At 38.4% G+C, this 20897-nt stretch overlaps 1 protein-coding gene and 1 pseudogene across 2 annotated transcripts in view; one reads left to right on the forward strand and one right to left on the reverse strand.

The window, feature by feature from the left end:
• The window catches only part of LOC123805011, an 83715-nt pseudogene extending 65086 nt beyond the window's left edge, over positions 1-18629 (reverse strand).
• PLS3 (plastin 3) overlaps positions 17358-20897 on the forward strand; it is a 92830-nt gene continuing 89290 nt past the window's right edge. For both annotated transcript variants that reach the window (XM_045817665.1, XM_045817669.1), the window contains exon 1: positions 17358-17481. The gene's annotated coding sequence lies outside the window, so the exon portion shown is untranslated. The remainder of the gene's footprint in view (positions 17482-20897) is intronic.

The following is a 20897-nucleotide window of genomic DNA, read 5'->3' on the forward strand; positions in this document are numbered from 1 at the left end:
CTTTCATCACTTATACTTTCAAGTCTGTCTATAAATGGACAAAGTGCAGCTATAGCTGTATTTGTAGTTGTGTAGAACAAATCCATTGCCTTCAAAATTATAAGACTGTGTCAAAAATAAAAAGTAATAAGATTGTAAAAACATTATAAACTTAATTTAAAGCTAGCAAAACTCTAGTAAATAAGAATGGATTTTTAAGCATATAAGCAATGGAAGGAATTAAAAGTCAGTGCATTTGGACTACAAAAATATTTTTAAATGAAACTTAAAAGCCATTACTAAATAAGAAAACTTAAAAGAAGATACAAACTGGAAAAAAATGCTTGCAGTGAACATTAAAAAAAGGTGATAGATTTTAAATATTAAAAAGCTTATAAAAACTTGCCCTGGCTGGTGTAGCTCAGTGGATTTAGTGCTGGCCTGTGAACAGAAAAGTCAGTGGTTTGATTCCCAGTCAGGGCACATGCCTGGGTTGCAGGCCAGGTCCCCATTTGGGGGCATGCGAGAGGCAACCAGTGAATGTATCTCTCATACATCCTTGTTTCTCTCCCTCTTTTTCTCCTTTCTTTCCCCTCTCTCTAAATATAAATGAAATATTTGTTAAAAGGCTCATAAAAATCTAAAAGGAAAATAAAGAACAAGAATAGACACAAATACACATGAGATAACTTCAAGAACACAATGAATATATTTTTATATGTTCAATATCTTAAAATAACAGTGATACACACTATTTTGTCATTCAAATTAAACACATTTAAGTGATTATCTGGGAGATGGTTCAGTGAAATGGACAGGCACTCAAACACTGATGGTGGGTGGATAAATTGGTGCAAACTTTATGTTTCTCTAAAGATTTTATTTATTTTTAGAGAAAGGGGAAGGGAGGGAGAAAGAGAGGGAGAGAATCATTGATGTGCAAGAGAAGCATTGATTGGGTTGCCTCTTGCATGCCCCCACCTGGGGACCTGGCCCACAACCCAGGCATGTGTCCTGACCAGGAATCAAACTGGCGATCTTGAGTGCGGGATGATACCCAACCCACTGAGCCATACCAGTCAGGGCAGTACAAACGTTAAAAAAAATAATTTAAAAATTAATATGATAATTTAAAAAAAAATCACAGTTAGACACAGTTCCTTTGTGGATTGTAGTGTAATGAAATAAGCCAGGTGGTGAGGGACAATACCATATGATTTCACCTTTAACTGGAGCATAATCAACAAAAGAAGAAAGCAAACAAAATATAACCAGAGTCATTGAAATTAGGAACAATCTAACAATAGCCAGAGGGGAGGGGGGAGGGGACAGCAGGGAGAAGGGTTTTCAGGAACTACTAGGAAGGACACATGGACAAAACCAAAGGTGGGGGGGATGGAAGCAAGGGAGGCAGGTGGGTTTGGAGGGGGTGGGGGAAGGGTAAGGAGAAAATACAGACAACTGTAATTGAACAACAATAAAATAATTTAAATTAAAAAAATTAAAAAATTTAAAAAACCCAAAGATATCTCTGGATTAGGTAGGGGCTTACTTTCCTCTATAAGACTGATTCACCATTAACTGCAGAGAAGCATCTACATACCAACATTTCCTTATTTTATGTAATTATTTTACTTTAACTTAATTAAATTTAACTTAATTTTCACTCTAAAAAAAACCAGAAATTCAGACAAAGTTTATGTACAAATTATTTTTAAGATGGAAAAATTGGAATTAAAGTGAATTTCCAACATTAAAAACATACCATTTTTGATAAACAACCCATGGTATAGTCATACCACAAAATGTTATACAACACTTTAAAATCATGTTTTCAAATACTTAATGGTACCTGAAAATGTTTCAGATGCAAGAGCACTTTGAAAAGCTAAGATCTAGCATGTTATATATAATATCTCAATTTTAAAAATATATTATATGCACATTAAAATCCATAAATAAATACATCAAAATGCTAGCAGCCATTGTTTTTAAGTGTTGAAAATTTCATTCTTCTGTTAATACATTCCTGTACTATCAATTCTCTACAATGACCATATGTTACTTGTATAATCAAAAAATGTAACAAATCATATTTCAAAAGTCCCTCTGAATGCATAACATAAAGAAGAATAACTTAATTAATTTATAGTTTGCAAGTGACAGAGAACACTCACCACTTGTTTCTGTAGCAGCCACTGGAATCCATTTGTGGAATGCCAGTGAATTTGTATTCTCAAAACAACTACTTATCTGTCTCCCTAATTGAAGAAGAGGGATATGGAATAAACACAAGAGTTTCTGAGAACAGATGTCTGAAGGGAGATAGAACAAGTATCAGGATAAAGTAAAATAAACATTTTACCAGCATTCCTTAGTCTAACTATATTCTAATTTAGGATTCTTAGACTATAACTTTTCTCTTTATACAACCCAATACACAAACTGATCAACATAACACCAATATTTTTTTAATGTTTTCTTAACAGAAAAGACTTTCTTTCAAGAATTTTAAATTGTAATCATAAGAGAAATGCCTTTTCCTTTTTGACCATTGTTGGATGGTTGGGAAGGAGTTAATTTTGGTAATTAAAAGACTGGAAAGAAAGAAGACAAATGCTGGGATATATCATTCACACTATCAAAGACCAACTTGGCTTGAAAAAATACCAAAAATATTAGGCATCCATATTAATTTTACATTGATCATGCCTGATAGACTGATGAGACAGAGATAATTCTAGTACACTGTCTGCTAGTGAAATACGCACCTAGAACCCAAATTTCTTCATATTAAAATCAGCATGGAAAATGGTCCCTTCTTGCTAGGTAAATGAAAATAAAGTGGGAGTCACTTCAAGTAATCTGGAAGGGAGGTAGAGCCAGGACTTTTTTTCCAGCTTCGAAGGAGGTCATTACTTGAGCATTCCCAAACTCAAAGGGATTTAGACTTGGTGAGTTTAATTCTCTGTATGTAAAAGGACAGGTTCAAAACTGAGGGATTTCACAGGTTGATGAGCTGAATCTAACTTGTCATACCAACTAACATACTGGGTGGCCACTGTATACAATATAATTTAAAAGATATTTTAAGGATTATACATCCAAATCCCCCCTCCCCACTCCTCTCACACAGGCTGTCATGACACCTGATAGACCAATATTTGCCAGGACATTTATAATATTAAGAGGGATCGCAAGGAATTAGTAAATAACCAACTAGCAAAGATGAGTTTATCTTATTCAAACCTATGCTTTGGTACTTAGCAAAAGAAAACAGAGACTGAGAGTGAACATGGGAAAGCAGATATTTTAATGCTTCTTTGAAGTGGGGAGGAGTGTTACTCAAATAAAGGAAAAGAATGGGCAAAAGAGTCCTAAAGACAGATTTTTGCCTACATGAATTCAACAGACATTTATTGATCCAGGCACAGCACTGGCACTGAAAATAGGAGGGAAAGGGACTTCCCTTAAAGATTTCATAGTCAAATCCTACATTCTAGTAAAAACTGTGGCAGACAGTCTCTTCTTCCTCTTTCATCAAACATTAATTTACTCTATTATACCTATTTCTAACTAAGTACCTGGGATTTAGTTAGAAAAATAGGGAAACAATATCCTGTAAGCTGGAATCACTGCCCTTATGGAGCTTCCCGTATCTAGTTGGGGAAATGAACTTTTGTCATTGATTTGTCCATTTCCCCAACTAGATATAAGAAGCTTCTTAAGGGCAGTGATTTGACCTTAAACAGTGCTCTGAAAGCTAGGTGTGAAATATTATTAGGGGCTGGAGAAGTGATCTCCAAAGACCTGTCATTTGATATGGGACTTGAAGGATAATTAGGGATTTGTTGGGTTAGAAAGGAACATGAAAGCAGACCTCAGAGAGGAAGAAAGGATAAATGATAAGTATTATATATCAATACTATTATATATGCTATATTTAATCCTTTATTCAATCACACTTAATTTACTACATGCTTTATACCTAGCCTATGCTGAAGTGAGAATTCTCTGAATTTTCTAATGAGGATACCAATGCACACAGAGACTTTCCCAAAGTCACACGGATAGTAAGACATGCATTCAAACCAAGTCCTGACTCTCTACTAAACACACATATTTTCCATTCCACCCTCCAAACTGGATTATATAGGTATATAGGCATATTTGAGAAATGATGAAATATCTGGTTTGGCTACAATATAATGGAATGTGGGAGGGGGTGAAAAGTGGCAGCAGAAAATCTGTGGAATGTTTCATTAATTTGCATCTTAAGGTTTACATATCTGATTATTTGCATTCAATTTTAAGAAAGGAGAAATGACTTCTATTCTGTGCCTTTCCAAGAAGGTATTGGAACAAATACAACAATAACTTTCTAAAGTTTTTAGAAACTTATGACTCCACAACATTGAGGAGGAAAAAAAAGAAATTAAAATTATTCTCAATGCAAACATTTTTACTTGTAATTACTGCAAATCATGAACATGTATCAACCAGTTTTCCAGACCATAGCCAGAACCCAAGCAATAATAAGACAACAGTTGCCTGAAGCAAATATGGAGAAGAGTACCAAATAAAACTGACAATCTTCATGCTGCATCTTAAAAATATTGTGTTTATGTTAATTTCTCAGTTTCTTATTCCAAAATACATTGCCCAATCTACATATACCATGAAAATGTATTTCTTATCAAATTAAATCTCATGAAATAATCTAAAACTATGTTTAGTTGTGCTATAAAAATAAAGGGTTTTGCAATAAAGATTGAGTTGTTGAGTAGTGCAAACCAACAGTCATTTTATGAGATTTTTATTAAGCCTTCAGGGCAGTAATTGAAATGAACTATCTTAGTGGTGAAGAAAAAGAATTATAACCTATACTGAGATTTAAGGTACTGGCTTTAAGTTTGTAGATGTTCATGTTTAAGCAAATATTTAGTTTCCATGGAGGACCAAAGCATTATAATTAATTTAATGGCTTTTATAGTAAAACTAAAAACAGAAATTAGCTCTGAGCATGGTACTTTCATTTTATATATTTAAAATAATTGAAGAAAACTACTAATGCTTATGCATTTCTTGAATTTGTATAATGCTTTATCTTTTCATATATGTTGTTATAAATTATGAATTCACTTCACTTTTAGAAACAGAATTGTACTTCTAATTATTTATAAAACACTGTGAGACATTTGGAAAACATTGTAGTACTACTGATACACATTTAACTAGCCCCATTTTCTTACCTGCCTTTTAGAGGATGAGCTGTTCCAAATCTTCAGAGGACTTTCTTTCCACCACAGAAAATTTTGGGTCAATATAAATATTAATGAAAGTACTAATTTATTGTTTTATTTTTTCAAAATATTTTAACAAAACAGAAATGAAAGGAAAATTCCCTAACTTGACAAAATAGATTAATCTAAGTTCAAAAGTAAATCATGTACCTAGTGTGGAAAGGGTATCTACTAACTCTACTAATTTTAGAATTTTTTACTGAATTTATTAGGGTGATATTGGTTAATAAAATTATATAGGTTTCAAGAATGCAATTCTATATTACATTTATTCATTTTTGAAAAATTTATATTTAACTCAAAATGGAAAATAAGGTGTAGAAAAGACCTTAATATTCTGAATCATTTCTGGTAAAAAAAAATGCTACATCTTACAATTTTAAATGTTTCAAAACAAATTTTAAAGAAGGAAGAATGCTGGACAACTGGTTCTAGTTCTGCACCTTCTATGCAGCTGGGGAGCTCCAACACATAATCATACATTGCTGGGAAGTAGGAGAGGCTGGTTCTCATATTTGGATTTAAAATAAGTACAGCCAATACTTTGAAATCTGTTATCTATGCCTCTCTCCTTGGTGCATTTTCTGCTCTACTAAAGTTATAACTTACACTGATACAGAATTATTATGCCATTTTAATGAGCAGTACCTGCTTCAATCAAGATTTTAAAAATTGGAAGGATAAATAAAGCTAGAATTTTTCTCAGACTTGGAGAGGGCTTAATTAACCTTTAACAGAAAATAAAGAATTTTGTAGACTCAATAATAAGGCAAGGAAGAAAGGAGAATTAAGGAAGCAAACTAGATAAATTCTTTCCATTGTGTGGCAGAATGACCTGACAAGTGACCTCTTTCCAGACACTGAATTGTTACTAATGATGTGAATAATTTACTTCAGCTTTCCAAGGAATAAGTAGTAGCTTTTAAGCTTCTTAGAATCTGAGTAAATGATTAGAAGACAGACTCAGAGAGAAGTCTGAATAAGGGCTCTTTGCCTGGTGTGATCTGCTGGGAGACACTGTTTCAAAACTAGCAAATCATCACTCTGCTGAATTTCCGGTTTCCCTTGCCTTCCTTTGTCTCCTTGCCAAGCCCTCATCTTGAATCAAGTCCTAAAAGCTTGGACTTTCCATTTCATTTAGTTGGCCAAGTTCCTGATCTTGGTCAGTCCTGGCCCTACTTTTGCTATACAGATGTGAGACTTTGGAGACTCATTACACCCTACTTGCCATTTGAACTCAGCCAGTACCCTTTTGTTGACTTCCCTTGTCCAGGAAACTGACGGCTGGAAGGGACTCCACCCTACTATATGGCACAAGTTATGGCAATGTTGTTACAGAGTGCAGCCAAGGGGGGGACCCCAAATGGGCATTTAAAATGGGGTCCAGAACTCAAGGTGTCCAGGGGATTTTTGGATGTCCTCACTTCCACTCCCCAGGTGTGGGTTGGGGGAAGGGACAAATGGAGCAGGGCCATTGAGAGCTGTTTTACCTAGCAACAGCCTTGCAGCTAACCTCTGGTGTGGTCATTTAACATATCTATAGCCTTTGGCTGGTCGCTTAGATATGTTAAATAGCTGTGGCCATGCTCTGAGCCAGGGGAATGGAAGTAACTTCTCCACCAAGATGTGACTGGGGGCAGGTCCCCGGAGCTAGAGCTACAGTGCCTGCATGGGAGCTTGGAGATGATTGGCTCCAGGACATGGGGCCACACCTGCCCAGACTCATGATGGCAGTCCAGTAAAGCTGGAAGGATATGAGTTCTGGCATGTGAAGCCAAGTGTGGGAGGAATCGAAAATGGGGCTGCAGAGGAAGATTGGCGTGGGGGATTTAAAACCCAGATGCAGCAGCCATTGGAGAGAGAACTGTGCGCAGCCCTGAGAGAGAGAACCACGCGGCCTTCACAGAGTAGAGACTCCCGCAGCCCTGAGAGGGAGAACCACGCGGCTCTGGCAGAGTGGGGACTCCCATGGCCCTGGGAGAGAGGACCACGTGCCTTTGCCAGAGTGGGGACCCCCACAGCTTTAGGAGATACGGTGCTCTGGACTGGGCAAAGGGGGAAGGAAGGAAGGACTGTGTCTGTTTGTGGGTGTTTTAAGGGACTTTAGGATTTTTGATAAGGACATTAGGTCACTACTTTAAGTTTGTATAGCATTAAATAAACATTTCCTTTCCTTTTCACAAATCTCTGGCATTGAGAGATGTCTTTCCTCTGGCGGCGGACATAATGGACCTGGGGGCTTTTTTTTCCAATAATAGTATATCAACCCAGCCCCCCCCCCCTTGTTTGTTCTGTAACAATGTCACTGGAGCATTATCTAACTTATTTGCAAATCCACACTTAAAATTGAATTACAGCTCTGCCTGGTGTGGCTCAGTGGATTGAGCACTGGCCTGGGAACCAAAGGGGCACTGGTTCGTTTCCCAGTCAGGGTTCATGCGTGGGTTTCGAGCCAGGTCCCTGGTAGGGAGCACTTGAGAGGCAACCACACATTGATGTTTCTTTTCCTCTCTTTTTTCCCGCCCTTCCCTTCTCTCTAAAAATAAATAAATAAAATAATTTTTAAAAAATTGAATTACATAGACAGAACATTATAATCCTCCAAATGCCAGGTGATAAAATAAATTTATAGAGGGATTTTAAAAGAACCACAACATTAGGACAAGTCATTTTACTCCTGCAGGCCTCAGTTTTACTTATCTGTAATGTGAGGGAGATAGTCTATAATGTCCCTTTTAACACAAATCAAATTATTTTAGTTTTAAATTTTATGCTTCAGGAAACTTTATTATTATGAAAAATTAAAACTTCAGCCATATGTTATGGGCGTTTTTGTTATCAACACATTTATTTTATAATGCATTTGTTTTGCTTAAAACTATCTCCACACAATGATTTATGTGACCCATAATTCAGAGTTCATAGGTAGGACAATTTGTGTTGCATTTTCTGGAAATTTTATAAATTATGTCTCTGTCCACTATGTATATCCTGACAAGAGGATAAACTGAAAATCTGTTGTTTTATATTTGTAACAAATAACTGGTTTGATTAAAATTTTCACTGAAATTATTCTATAATTTAATATCCTATAGAATGAAGCCTGGAGATAAAACACCACATGATTCCAGTCTTCACAGTGCTGAAATAACTATGTTTTTACTCCTGAACATCACTTAAAAATATTACTAAAAAAAAGATAATTATATTCTTCCTGCTGCTATTGGCATGAATTGCTATTCCGTGGATCCATTGACTTACCCTACAGAATTGATAGTGCCATTTGGTTGAAAGAAAACACCATGTGTAAACTTATTAAAATAAATGCATGCTATTATACACAGGTAACATTAAGTTAGGAATGAGTATCATAAACATGCCTGCTTATCTGTGAGATTTATCACCAGTAGGGCTAAGCAATTTTTCATGGAAGTCAGAAATGTGAAATCATCAGCAGTTTTTCCCATTCTTTATTTCTTGGAATAAAATTAGAGTGAACACTTCTTGTAAGATCCTCTGGTTCTAACACCAGGCTGTACAGTCAGACATGAGATGGAATTATCTCCTCTCCAGCTCCCATGTTACAAGCCAAATGACATCGAGCAAAAATTACTTATATCTTAAGCCTTAGTTTTCTCATCTGAAAATGGGGATAATAATGCCACCATCATTGGAATAGTTATTAGCATTAAATGGGATACTGTTTTTAATTATATTTTATTATAGTTGCCCCAAATTTTCCCCCATTGCCACCCTCCACACAGCAATCCCCACTCCCTCAGGCCACTACCACACCATTGTTCATGTCCATGGGTCATGTGTATAAGTCCTTTGGCTACTCCATTTCCCATACTGTACTTTACATCCCGATGGTTGTTCTGCAACCACCTATTTCTACATCTTAATCCCCTCACCTCTTCACCCATTCCCTCACACCCCTTCTATCTGGCAACCATCAAAACACTCTCCATATCCATGATTCTGTGTCTGTTCTGCTTGCTTGCTTGTTTGTTTAGTTTGTTTGGGTTTTTTTTTTTTGGATTAAATTGTTGATAGATATGTATTTACCTCCATTTTATTGTTCATAGTTTTGATATTCTTCCTTTTCTTAAATAAGCCCCTTTAACATTTCATATTATAATGGTTTGATGATGACAAACTCCTTTAGCTTTCTCTTGTCTGGGAAGCTCTTTACCTACCCTTCCATTCTAAATGATACCTATGCTGGCTAGAGCAATCTTGGCTGCAGGTCCCTGCTTTTCATGACTTTGAATATTTCTTGCCAATCCCTTCTTGCCTGAAAAGTTTCTTTTGAGAAATCAGCTGACAATCTTATGGGAATTCCCTGTAGGCAACTAACTGCTTTTCTCTTACTGCTTTTAAGATTTTCTCTTTATCTTCAAACTTTGGCACTTTAATTACGATGTATCTTTGAGTGGGCCTCTTTACATCCATCTTGTTTTGTACTCTCTTTCTATTTCCTTCACCAAATTAGGGAAGTTTTCTTTCACTATTTTTTCAAGTAGATTTCCAATTTCTTGCTTTTCCTCTTCTCCTCCTGACACCACTATGATGCAACTGTTGGTAGGCTTGAAGTTGTCCCAGAGGCTCCCTTACAGTATCCTCATTTTTTAAATTCTTTTTTTTTCTTTTTGCTGTTGATTGGTTGCTTTTTGATTCTTTATGTTCCAAATCATTGATTTGATTCTCAGCTTCATCAGTTGTATTGTTGATTCCATCTGTACTGTTCTTTATTTCAATTAGTGTGTCCTTCATTTCTGACTTGATATTTTTTATACTGTTGAGGTCCTCACTAAGTCCCTTGAACATCCATAGACCAGGGTTTTGAACTCTGCATTTGATAGATTGGTATCTCCATTTTGTTTAGTTCTTTTCTTGGAGTTTTGATCTGTTCTTTCACTTGGGTCATGTTTCTTTGTCTCTTCATTTTGGCAGCTTCCCTGTGTTTGTCTATGTATCAGGTAGAGCTTCTATGACTCCCTGTCTTGGTAGCATGGCTTAATGTAGTAGGTGTCTTGTAGGGTCCATTGGCACAGCCTCCTCTATCACCCAAGCTGGGTACACGAGGTGTGCCCTTAATTGGGCTGAGTACACACTTCTCTTGTAGTTGAGCCTTGATTGCCATTGGCAGGTCAACGGGAGGGATTTAGCCACACCAGTCAGCTGCAAGGACTGGCTGTGACCACTGACCAGCAACCTCTGCCCTCTATGGAGGATCAGCTGTGCAAGGACCCAGTCCACAGAGGAGTGAGAGAAAAGCAGTTAGTTACCTATAGGAAATTCCCATAAGACTGTCAGCTGATTTCTCAAAAGAAGCTTTTCAGGCAAGAAGGGATTGGCAAGAAATATTCAAAGTCATGAAAAGCAGGGACCTGCAGCCAAGATTGCTCTAGCCAGCATAGGTATCATTTAGAATGGAAGGGTAGGTAAAGAGTTTCCCAGACAAGAGAAAGCTAAAGGAGTTCGTCATCATCAAACCATTATAATATGAAATGTTAAAGGGGCTTATTTAAGAAAAGGAGAAATATCAAAACTATGAACAATAAAATGGAGGTAAATATATATCAACAATTTAATAAAAAAAAAACAAACAAACTAAACAAGCAAGCAAGCAAGCAGAACAGATACAGAATCATGGATATGCAGAGTGTTTTGATGGTTGCCAGATAGAAGGGGTGTGAGGGAATGGGTGAAGAGGTGAGGGGATTAAGACGTAGAAATAGGTGGTTATGGAAAAACTATGGGGATGTAAAGTAAAGTATAGGAAATGGAGTAGCCATTTCCTAATGGAACATAACGAAGAAACAAGAATTCAAAAAAGTGAAGAAAGACTTACAAACCTCTGCGACAACCTGAAACATTCCAATATCCAAATTATAGGGCTACTAGAAGAAGAAGAACAACAGCAAGAAATTGAAAACTTATTTGAACAAATAATGAAAGAAAACTTCCCCAATCTGGCAAAGGAAATAGACTTCCAGCAAGTCCAGGAAGAACAGAGAGTCCCAAAGAAGTTGGGCCCAAAGAGAAACACACCAAGGCACATCATCATTAAGTTACCCAAGATTAAAGATCAAGAGAGAATCCTAAAAGAAGCAAGAGGAAAGGAGAGAGTTACCTACAAAGGAGTGCCCATAGGACTATCACCTGATTTCTCAAAAGAAGCCTTACAGGCAAGAAAGGGCTGGAAAGAAGTACTTGAAGTCATGAAAGGCAACGACCTACATCCAAGATTACTCTATCCAGCAAAGCTTTCATTTAGACTGGAAGGGAAGATAAAGTACTCCCCAGATAAGGTCAAGTTAAAGGAGTTCATCATCACCTAGCCATTTTTATAGAAAATGTTAAAGGGACTTATCTAAAAAAAGAAAGATAAAAAATATGAACAGTAAAATGACAACAAACTCACAACCATCAACAAATGAACCTAAAAGAAAAGAAAAACAATGAAAACAAAAACTAACCAAACAACTGGAACAGGAACAGAATCAGAGAAATGGACATCACATGGAGGGAGTTTAGTGGGGATGGGGAAGGGAGGAATAGTGGGGGGAAGGTACAGGGAAGAAGAAGCATAATTAGTAGGCATAAAACAGATGGGGAGAGGTAAAAAATGGTATTGGAAACAGAGGACTCAAAGAACTTATATGTACAACCCATGGACATGAACTAAGGGGGGAGGGATGCTGGAGGGTTGGGGGGGCAGGGCAGAGGGAAGATAAAGGGGGGAAAATTGGGAAAACTGTAATAGCATAATCAGTAAAAATACTTAAAAGTAAATAAATAAATAAAGGTAAATTTAAAAAGAAACAGAAAATCTAAACAGACAGATTACTACACATGGACTTGAAGTGACAATGGAAAAAAACTCCTTGAAAACACAAGTCCTACACCAGGTGGCTACACAGGTAAATTTTACCAAATATTAAAAGAAATAATATTTATCCTTCTTAAAATATTCCACAAAACTCTAGTGTAAGGAACACTCCCAAGCTTATTTTATGAGGCTAACATTACCCTGATTCCAAAAACAGTATAAAGAAAAAATTTTTAGGACAATATCCATAATGAACATAGATGCAAAAATCCCCAACAAAATATAAGCAAGCAGAATCCAGCAGTACAATAAAAAGACCATATGCCATGATAAAATGGTGTATGATTTATTCCTGGGATGCAAGAAGGCTGGTACAATATCTGGAAATCAATCAATGTGACATATCACATAAACAAAATGAAGGTAAAAACCATATGGTCAGCCCTGACTGGTTTGGATCAGTGGGTTGAGTGTTTTCTCTCAAACTGAAATGTTGTCAGTTTGATTCCTGGTCAGGGCATATGCCTGGGTTTCAGGCCAGATCACTGGTTGGGGGTTGTGCGAGAGGCAATTGATCAATGTTTCTCTTGCATGTCCATGTTTCTTTCCCTCTTTTTCTCCCTCCCTACCCCTCTCTCTAAAAGTAAATAAATGCAATCTTTTTAAAAAAACATATGATCATGTCACTAGATGCAGAAAAAGCATTTGACAAAATCCAGTACCAATTTATGACAAAAAAATAAAAACCTCTCAGCAAAGTGGGAATAGAGGCACCATATCTCAACATAATAAGGGCAATACATGACAACCCCACAACTAACATCAGACTGAATGGGGAAAACTAAAAGCATTTTCTTTATCGTCAGGAACAAAACAGGGTTGTCCACTTTCACTATTCATATTAAACATAGTTCTCTAAGTACAAACCACAGCAATCAGATAAGAAAAAGAAATAAAAAGCATCCAAAGTGGAAAGGAAGTAGTTAAACTGTCAATCTTTTTAGATTATATGACACTGTATATAGAGAACCATAAAGATTCCACCAAAAACTAACAGAAATTTTTAATTAGGCTTAGTAACATAGCTGGATACAAAATAAATATCCAGAAAGTGGTTGCATTTTTATATATACATAATGAATTATCAGAAATGAAAACTAAGAAAACAGTCTCATTTACAATTGCATGAAAAAATCTAGGAATAGATTTAAACAAGGAGGTAAAAGACCTGTTCTTGGAAAATTAAAAGACACTGAAGAAAGAAAAGGAAGAAGGTACAAATAAACGGAAGCATACACAATGCTCACAGATAAGAAGAATTAACACTGCTAAAATGTCCATACTACCAAAAACAAGCTTTAGATTCAATGCAATTAATGCAATTCCTATAAAAATTCCAATGGCGTATTTCACAGAACTGGAACAAATAATCCAAAATTTATATGGAACTACAGAAAATGTCAAATAGCTGCAGCAATCTTGAGAAAGAGAGCAAAGTTGGAGATATCATACTACCTGACATCAAATTATACTGTGAAGCTATAGTAATCAAAACAGCGTGGTACTAGCATAAAAACAGATATGGACCAATGGAACAGAATAGGAGCCTACAAACAAACCCATACCACTAAGGTCATATAATATTTGTCAAAGGAAGCATTAAAATACAGTGGAGTAGAGACAGTCTATTCAATAAATGGTGTTGGGAAAATTGAACAGATACATGCAAAAAAATGAAACTATACAAACTGCTTATACCATATACAAGAAAAATTTCAAAATACATTAAAGACTTAAAAGTAAGACCCAAAATCATAAAACTCCTAGAAGAAAGTGTAGGCAGTAAGTTCTCAGACATTTCTCTTAGTAATATTTTTTCTGACATATTTCCTCAGGCAAGGGAAACAAAAATAAATATATAAACAAATGGAACTACATCTAACTAAAAAGTTTTGCACAGTAGAAAAAAGATTAATAAAACATAAAGACAATCCTCTGAATGGAAGAAGATATTCACCAATGATACATCTTAAGAAGTGTTAATATCCAAAATTTATAAAGAATTCAGACAAGTCAACAGCAAAAAACAAACAACCCAATTGAAAAATAGGTAGAGGACCTGAATACACACTTCTCCAAAGAGGACATACAGATGGCCAATACACATATGAAAGGAGGCTCAACATCACTAATCATCAGAGAAATGCAAATTAAAACCACAATGAATATCACCTCACACCTGTCAGAATGGCTATCATCAATGAATGAATAAAGAACAAGTGTTGATGAGAATGTGGAGAAAATGGAAACCTTTTGCACTGTTAATGGGAATGCAGATTGGTGCAGTCATTGTCGAAAATTGTATGGAGGGTCTTCCAAAAATTAAAAATGGAACTGCCTATGACTCAGCAATTCCACTTTTATGTTTATATCTGGAGAAACTCAATTCAAAAGAATTGGGTTTTGAAAGAATTAGAACACTAATTCAAAAGAATATATACTCTCCTATATTCATTGAAGCACTATTTACAATATACAAGTTATGGAATCAACTCTAGGGCCTATTAATAAATGAGTGGATAAAAAATGTGTTGTACATATATCAAATGGAATATTATTTGGCCACAAAGAATAAAAGCTTTCCATTCGCAACAGCATGAGTGTACTTAGAGGACATTATGCTGCATGAAATAAGGCACAGAAAGAAAGTTATCATATGATTTTACTTATATGTATAATCTCATGAACAATATAAATGAACAAACAAAACAGAAGGAGATTCACAGACCCAGAGAACAGACTGATAGTTGCTGGAGGGGAGAGGGTTTAGGAGACTAATTGAAAAAGGTGAAGGGGTTTAGAAGTAGAGATTGGTAATTAGCAAATAATCATGGGGATGTAGAGCATAGCCTAGGGAATATTATCAGTAATATTGTGATAACTATGTGTGGTATCAGATGGGTACTGGAAATAATGGGGGGGGAACATTGTAAATATAATTGTCTAACCACGATGCTGTACACCTGAAACTAATACAATATAATACTGAATGCAAACTGTAATTTAAAAAATAAAAAATGAATAATATTGAAATGATATTCTACAAGCAAAAATATGAATATTTAAATAAAATTGCATTTTACAGGCACTGCAAGAAAAAAAAAAGACATAGTTGCCACCACTGGGGCATCCTGCAGCTTTGAGACTATGGACCAGCTCACTTCCTTTAAAGTGACATTTCTTGACACACACACACAAAAAACTTGTCGAATTCTGACATCCTCATTGTTAGTGATGAGCAAAGACTTTTGTTTAAGCTTTTATGTAAGCTTTTTGAATAATGAACAAAAAAGCATAAATAGCGTATGCATAGGCTTCTTAATGGTTTGACTTATTCTAAATTCTACAAATTAAAAAATAAACTCAATAGAATATTTAGTTAAATAATTGAGACAAGTATATTGAAAACTTTACTTACAAAGTTCCTTCATGATAAGTCAGTAAATTTAAATTTAAAAGCAGGTGGAAGCTCTTCCGTGGTGACTTACAAACACCATAAAAGGGTAGAAAACTGAAGTCTCATGTTTAGTGTATCTAGAAATGTGTAAAGAATTACAGAAACCATACCATGGGCCAATTATTGAAAACCAGTAATCTCATTTGGGGACCAATTGTAAACGTTCATGGCAATGCACTGCTTAGTTAACCTAACACAATTAGGTTGAAAGTGGTATTGTTGAAATTGTTATTTTTGTGCTAACCCAAATCTGACCCAGCGTAAAATCTATCACAACAGAAATTTAATGTTTTTGAAAGCATGATTGCCTTCTCATTTATTTTTCACCTTCCTGTGCCTTTCATAAGGTTTTCCAGTTGGTTAATCATTAATTAATATTTAACAATGCTTTTTTTTCCCCAGTGCCAAGCCCTTCTCTACTTGTCTAGCCTTTAGGCCTTACATGAGCTGCCCCACTCCTCATTTAAGAAGCCCTGGCAGGGACTACAGGTTAATTTCATTTAAGAAATTAGTAACAGTAGGTGAAGTGGGGGGTTACTTTACAAGAGCATTCAATTTTGCAGGCCATTCTTGATTTAACATTTTTCCTATAACACATATAAAATGAGATGTAATTGAACTAATTTTAAATTCTTTTTTAAAAATTTGAAGCACACATTTTCTGAACAAAATGGTTACTACTCGAAAAGGAAGGCTTTTGTTTACGCACTGTCCCACAAGACAATGTCTTAAACTGACCCTGGAGAGTCCCTCTGGCCTTCTGGCCCTGCAGTGAGTCAAAGATGGGAATGCAGATAAGGGGACACCTCCACATGTTTTAATGAGAGAAGCCAGCTATGAGTTGGAGGCAATCTCATGGGCAAAGAAGAAGAAAAAGTACTCGGGGAACAGGAGCCTGTCTCCAAGTTTTCTGTGGTGAAGGGAGACTGATGAGAATTGATGTCCATTCAATTTCACCTCAGTTTCACCATCCCTGCCGCCTCCACCTTTTTCTGCATGGAATATATACCCGACACGCTATTTTCGTCAACAGTTTACTTGGCATAAAGCCAAAGACTTGAGAGCCCCATCCTGTCCATAGCCTACTTTCCAGACCTCCTAAGGAAATGGAGGATTGCTGACGTTTTCCCTCTGCGCTGCTCCGCACCAGCGCTGATTGGAGCTAATAAAACTACTACAGTCCCTTCCATACCAAGATTCACTTCGAGATTTTAGGGAGAAACTGTGTCTTCCATAGATTTAAATAGGGGCCTGGTGGCATTCAAACCATCGTTCCCGACATTCCCATCTTTTCACTTATTCCACAAGATTTTTTTGAACATGTACTCCGAGCCGGGCTCTGTGGACTTTTCTAATCTCACCTCAACCAGAAAGAGGGAGAAGCAGGATCTGGGGACTCGTCTCAGATCCCAACCCCACGGTTCCAGCCCGGGTGCCCATCCCGGTGATTATTCTCCCAACTCCCCACCTAGCTGAAAAAGACAGGCTCGGGACCCAATCCGCTTCCTGGTTCCCAAGCCGCCAGCAAGCACCACCCGAACCAACGGTAGCGGAGGGGGGGCGGAGGGGCGGAGGGGCGGGGAGGGGCGGAGGGGCGGGGAGGGGCGGAGGGGCGGGGAGGGGCGGAGGGGCGGGGAGGGGCGGAGGGGCGGGGAGGGGCGGAGGGGCGGGGAGGGGCGGAGGGGCGGGGAGGGGGCGGAGGGGCGGGGAGGGGCGGAGGGGCTTGCGGGAGGGGAGGGAGTGCTGGCTTTAGAACTGCAGCTTCAAAGATTCCGAGAGTCAGAAGTTGTTTGAACGTGTAGGTCGAAGGCATTCGGGCCAGATCCGGTAGTCTGTGACTTTAGGTAAGTGCTTTGTTGGCACGGGAGGACACTAAGGTAGGGGGTGTACCTGGGCGTTGGCTGGAGTGGGTCCTAGAGACAGCATCTCCCTGAACCTTAGTAGAAACGTGCCTCGCTGGGGGTTGGTGGCAGGGACAGCGGGCTGAGAATCGGGGCAGGAAAAATCTCTGTCTTAGTCCTTGGGCGCCAAAGCGATCTTTACCATCAGAGATGGGTGGGACTGACAGTGTTCGCCATGAACAGCACCCGCCGAAAGTACGTTTTCTGCTCTTCACTACAGATGATGCTTTCCCAGTAGTTGCTTTTAACTTGTTGCCAACCTTGAGCTGGGTTCCCTTACGCCAACCCTTGCCTTTCCTCCTTTTGTGGCTCCGGCCCCGAGCGCCTAACTTCCCTCGGTAGTCCTTCACCAGCTACTGCCACCCCCACCCCCACACCACCCCCTCCCTGGTCGGGATTCAGGAAATCGCGAATTCCGCAGCCTGCGACGGCTCCAGCCCCTGCTCACCCGCCTCAGGTGACCTCTCAGGTCCACGCCGCCCGGGGGCTCTGGGGAGTCCCGTATCCCTGGGAGGGAACGAGGCTCGAGTGGCACGCCATCCTCCGCCTCCTCTCGCCCTTGGCAAGAGCGTCGCGATCGCACCAAGTCTCCTATGAGTAAGCACTTTTTTTCCTTTCAGTAGCCGAACATCTCCCAGGCCAATGGGGCAGTACCTTTCTGTTCTCCTCCCTGACTCCCGCCGGCTGTCCGCTCCCTTCACAGCTCCTCTGGCTCTGTAGCCCCAAGCGCGCGGCTAGGACCGAGAGAACCTGGGACCTCTCGGGTCGCCCTGGGCAGCCAAGCCCCAGGGGCGGTGGGAGTGGGGGTACAATCCCCATCCCCCCACACAGCTGCACTTGCCAGCATTTACTTTTCTCCCCCCGCAGTCCTTCAAGGGCTCTAATGAGAGGCTAAGGGGACGCCGACCACCCCTGCCCTGGCTTCTCGCCAGTCTTGAAGTTGGTCCCTGTCGCTTCTGTTGCTGCTGCTCTGGTGTGCAGGCGGCTCCCGATTGCCTCTTCCAGGGCAGGAGATAATCCCAGCCTGGAAGGTGGAGTGAGGTTAATGCCGTACATGCTGCTTCTTGCACCTCACCTGATGTGTACCACATCCCTACTCGTGCAGAAAGTTGAGCTTACAACTAACTAGGTTGCAGAGCGAGGCCACTTAGGATCCAATAAACGGGATGCTTGGGGTGCCTTGCCTACTACGAGGGGTGCAGGACAGAGAAGAGCCAGACTGGCTACACAGTAGGTAGTAGGTGAAGTTAAAATTACTGAGAGGTAAGAACTGCTATACTTAACTGGATGCCACAGTGTAATTGGGAGCCTAGGTCTGATCCTGGAGGTGCAATTTACAGTGAATTCCAACGAAGTGGCAGGAGTCGTATACATGCCTTTGGGTATCATGTGCCTCAAGTCTCTGGCACTCTGAGGGTAATGGTCACATGACTTCTTTTGACTTTAAAATGCCGGAAGCTCCATTTCCAAAAACTACTCCAGCAAAAAAGGGGAGGGGAGTGTGAACTAGTCTTTACTCAAGGGGGTTCTACTTGGATTGGATGAGAGGAACAGAGAAGGAATTTAGTGATCAGATTTTATAAAAAATAAAAACAGGAATAGTTTTTTAAAGTATATTTTATTGATTATACAGTTTTCCTAATTTTCCCCCTTTATCCTCCCACTGCCCTACACCCTCCTACCCTCCAACCTCCCCTCCCCCTAGTTCGTGTCCATGGAATTCACATATAAGTTCTTGGACTTTTAAAACAGGCATTATTTTTAAAATAAGAACTTAAAATATGTTTGTGCTGGGACATATGTCTCCCCTATGGGCCTTCAATCTAGTGATGGCTTTTCTAAATCTTAAAATATCTTATTAATTATTTTTTAGGAAAATTGTACTTTTGTTCACACCTTATCTCATCCCTAAATGATAGATTTGAAGCGATATCCCTTAAGATAGTGTTAAAAAAATAAGGCTCTGTCCATACTCCTGGGTCTGGCCTATATTCTAATTGTAGTGTTCTCTATATTAGGCATCTGTTTGAAGGTGGTGGATCTTCATCTCTTGACTAAAATTAACCATCAGTTGGTTGCCAGAGGGAGAGGTATGAGGAACTGGGTAGAAAAGGCAAAGGGATTGAGAAGTACAGATTGGTAGTTACAAAACTGTCATGTGAACAACATAGGGAATATAGACAACAATATTGTAATAACTATGTGTGGTGCCAGGTGGGTACTGGAAATAGCAGGGGGGGACACTTTGTAAAGTATATGATTATGTAACCACTATGCTGTACACCTGATGTTAATACAAAATAATATTGAATGGCAGATGTAATTGCAAAATAAGAAGACAACAAAATAAAATAAATAATCAGTTATGTGTGGTTTGGAATTAATTGGATCAGAAATCAGGTACAAAAACTGGACACAAAATTTGACAAATTGAGTTGGTTGGAACTTTGCCTGTCAAAAGTTCAGTAGAATAATGATAGGACACTGAAACAACTCCCATCCTGACCAATACCCGCCCTTGTGGCTCAAGTTATGGTTGCTGTAGGAAAAACGTGGCAGTTTTTCTATTCAGATTATATATTGCTGAGTATAGAAATGGGCAGAGGAATATCTGAGGTCATGAGTTCAAAAGCTTTACTTACAAAAATGGATGTAGTTGATACATAAATTCAGCCATCTAGGGTAGCTAAAATTGAAAACTGGGAACATGAAGAGATTTTGGCTTTGTATGCCTTAGCCAGAAACCCTTTGTCTACTGCAGCAACCTCTGACTGATTGCAGCACTCCATTTTCCTGCTGTGCATGGGTTTCTGAGCCTAAAAACTAAAACTACTTGAAAGCACAGTAGTTGTGATCCCAAGGCTAGCCTTGGGGCACACATTAGCTGGAAGTAGAGCTTAAACTGCACCTGAGTTATTAGTTAACTACACTGGTAGATAGACCCCCTAGTGGAAATGAGGTGATAATATAATTTCAGATTGAATTTATAATAAATATTTAACCTCAAAAAAAAAAAGGAGAGTACAACTATCCAACTAACTTAAAGTGGTAGGAAGATAAGTTCTCTAAAATATTATTAACTCATGTCAAAACAGGATCATCACTACACTTTTAGTCCATGGTATTTTATTGTCTTGAGATGGCTACTCATTTAAAACCACTAACTACATAGCTGACTTCATTCTTTAGTGATCTGATCTAATGAACCCAAACTTATGATTAAAATTAGGGGTTTGTTAATCTAATTCCTAATTTTGTTGTTAGGTCTATCAAGGTATCAACCTCTTTCTTTACTTGGGTTGGGAAGCCAAACAAATTATGCTCTGCCTTAACACAATCAACATTGAAGCCCATGGTAT

Source organism: Phyllostomus hastatus, unplaced genomic scaffold (assembly GCF_019186645.2).
Source record: "Phyllostomus hastatus isolate PE091 unplaced genomic scaffold, TTU_PhHast_1.1 phas_scaffold_28, whole genome shotgun sequence".
Lineage (NCBI taxonomy): Eukaryota > Metazoa > Chordata > Mammalia > Chiroptera > Phyllostomidae > Phyllostomus > Phyllostomus hastatus.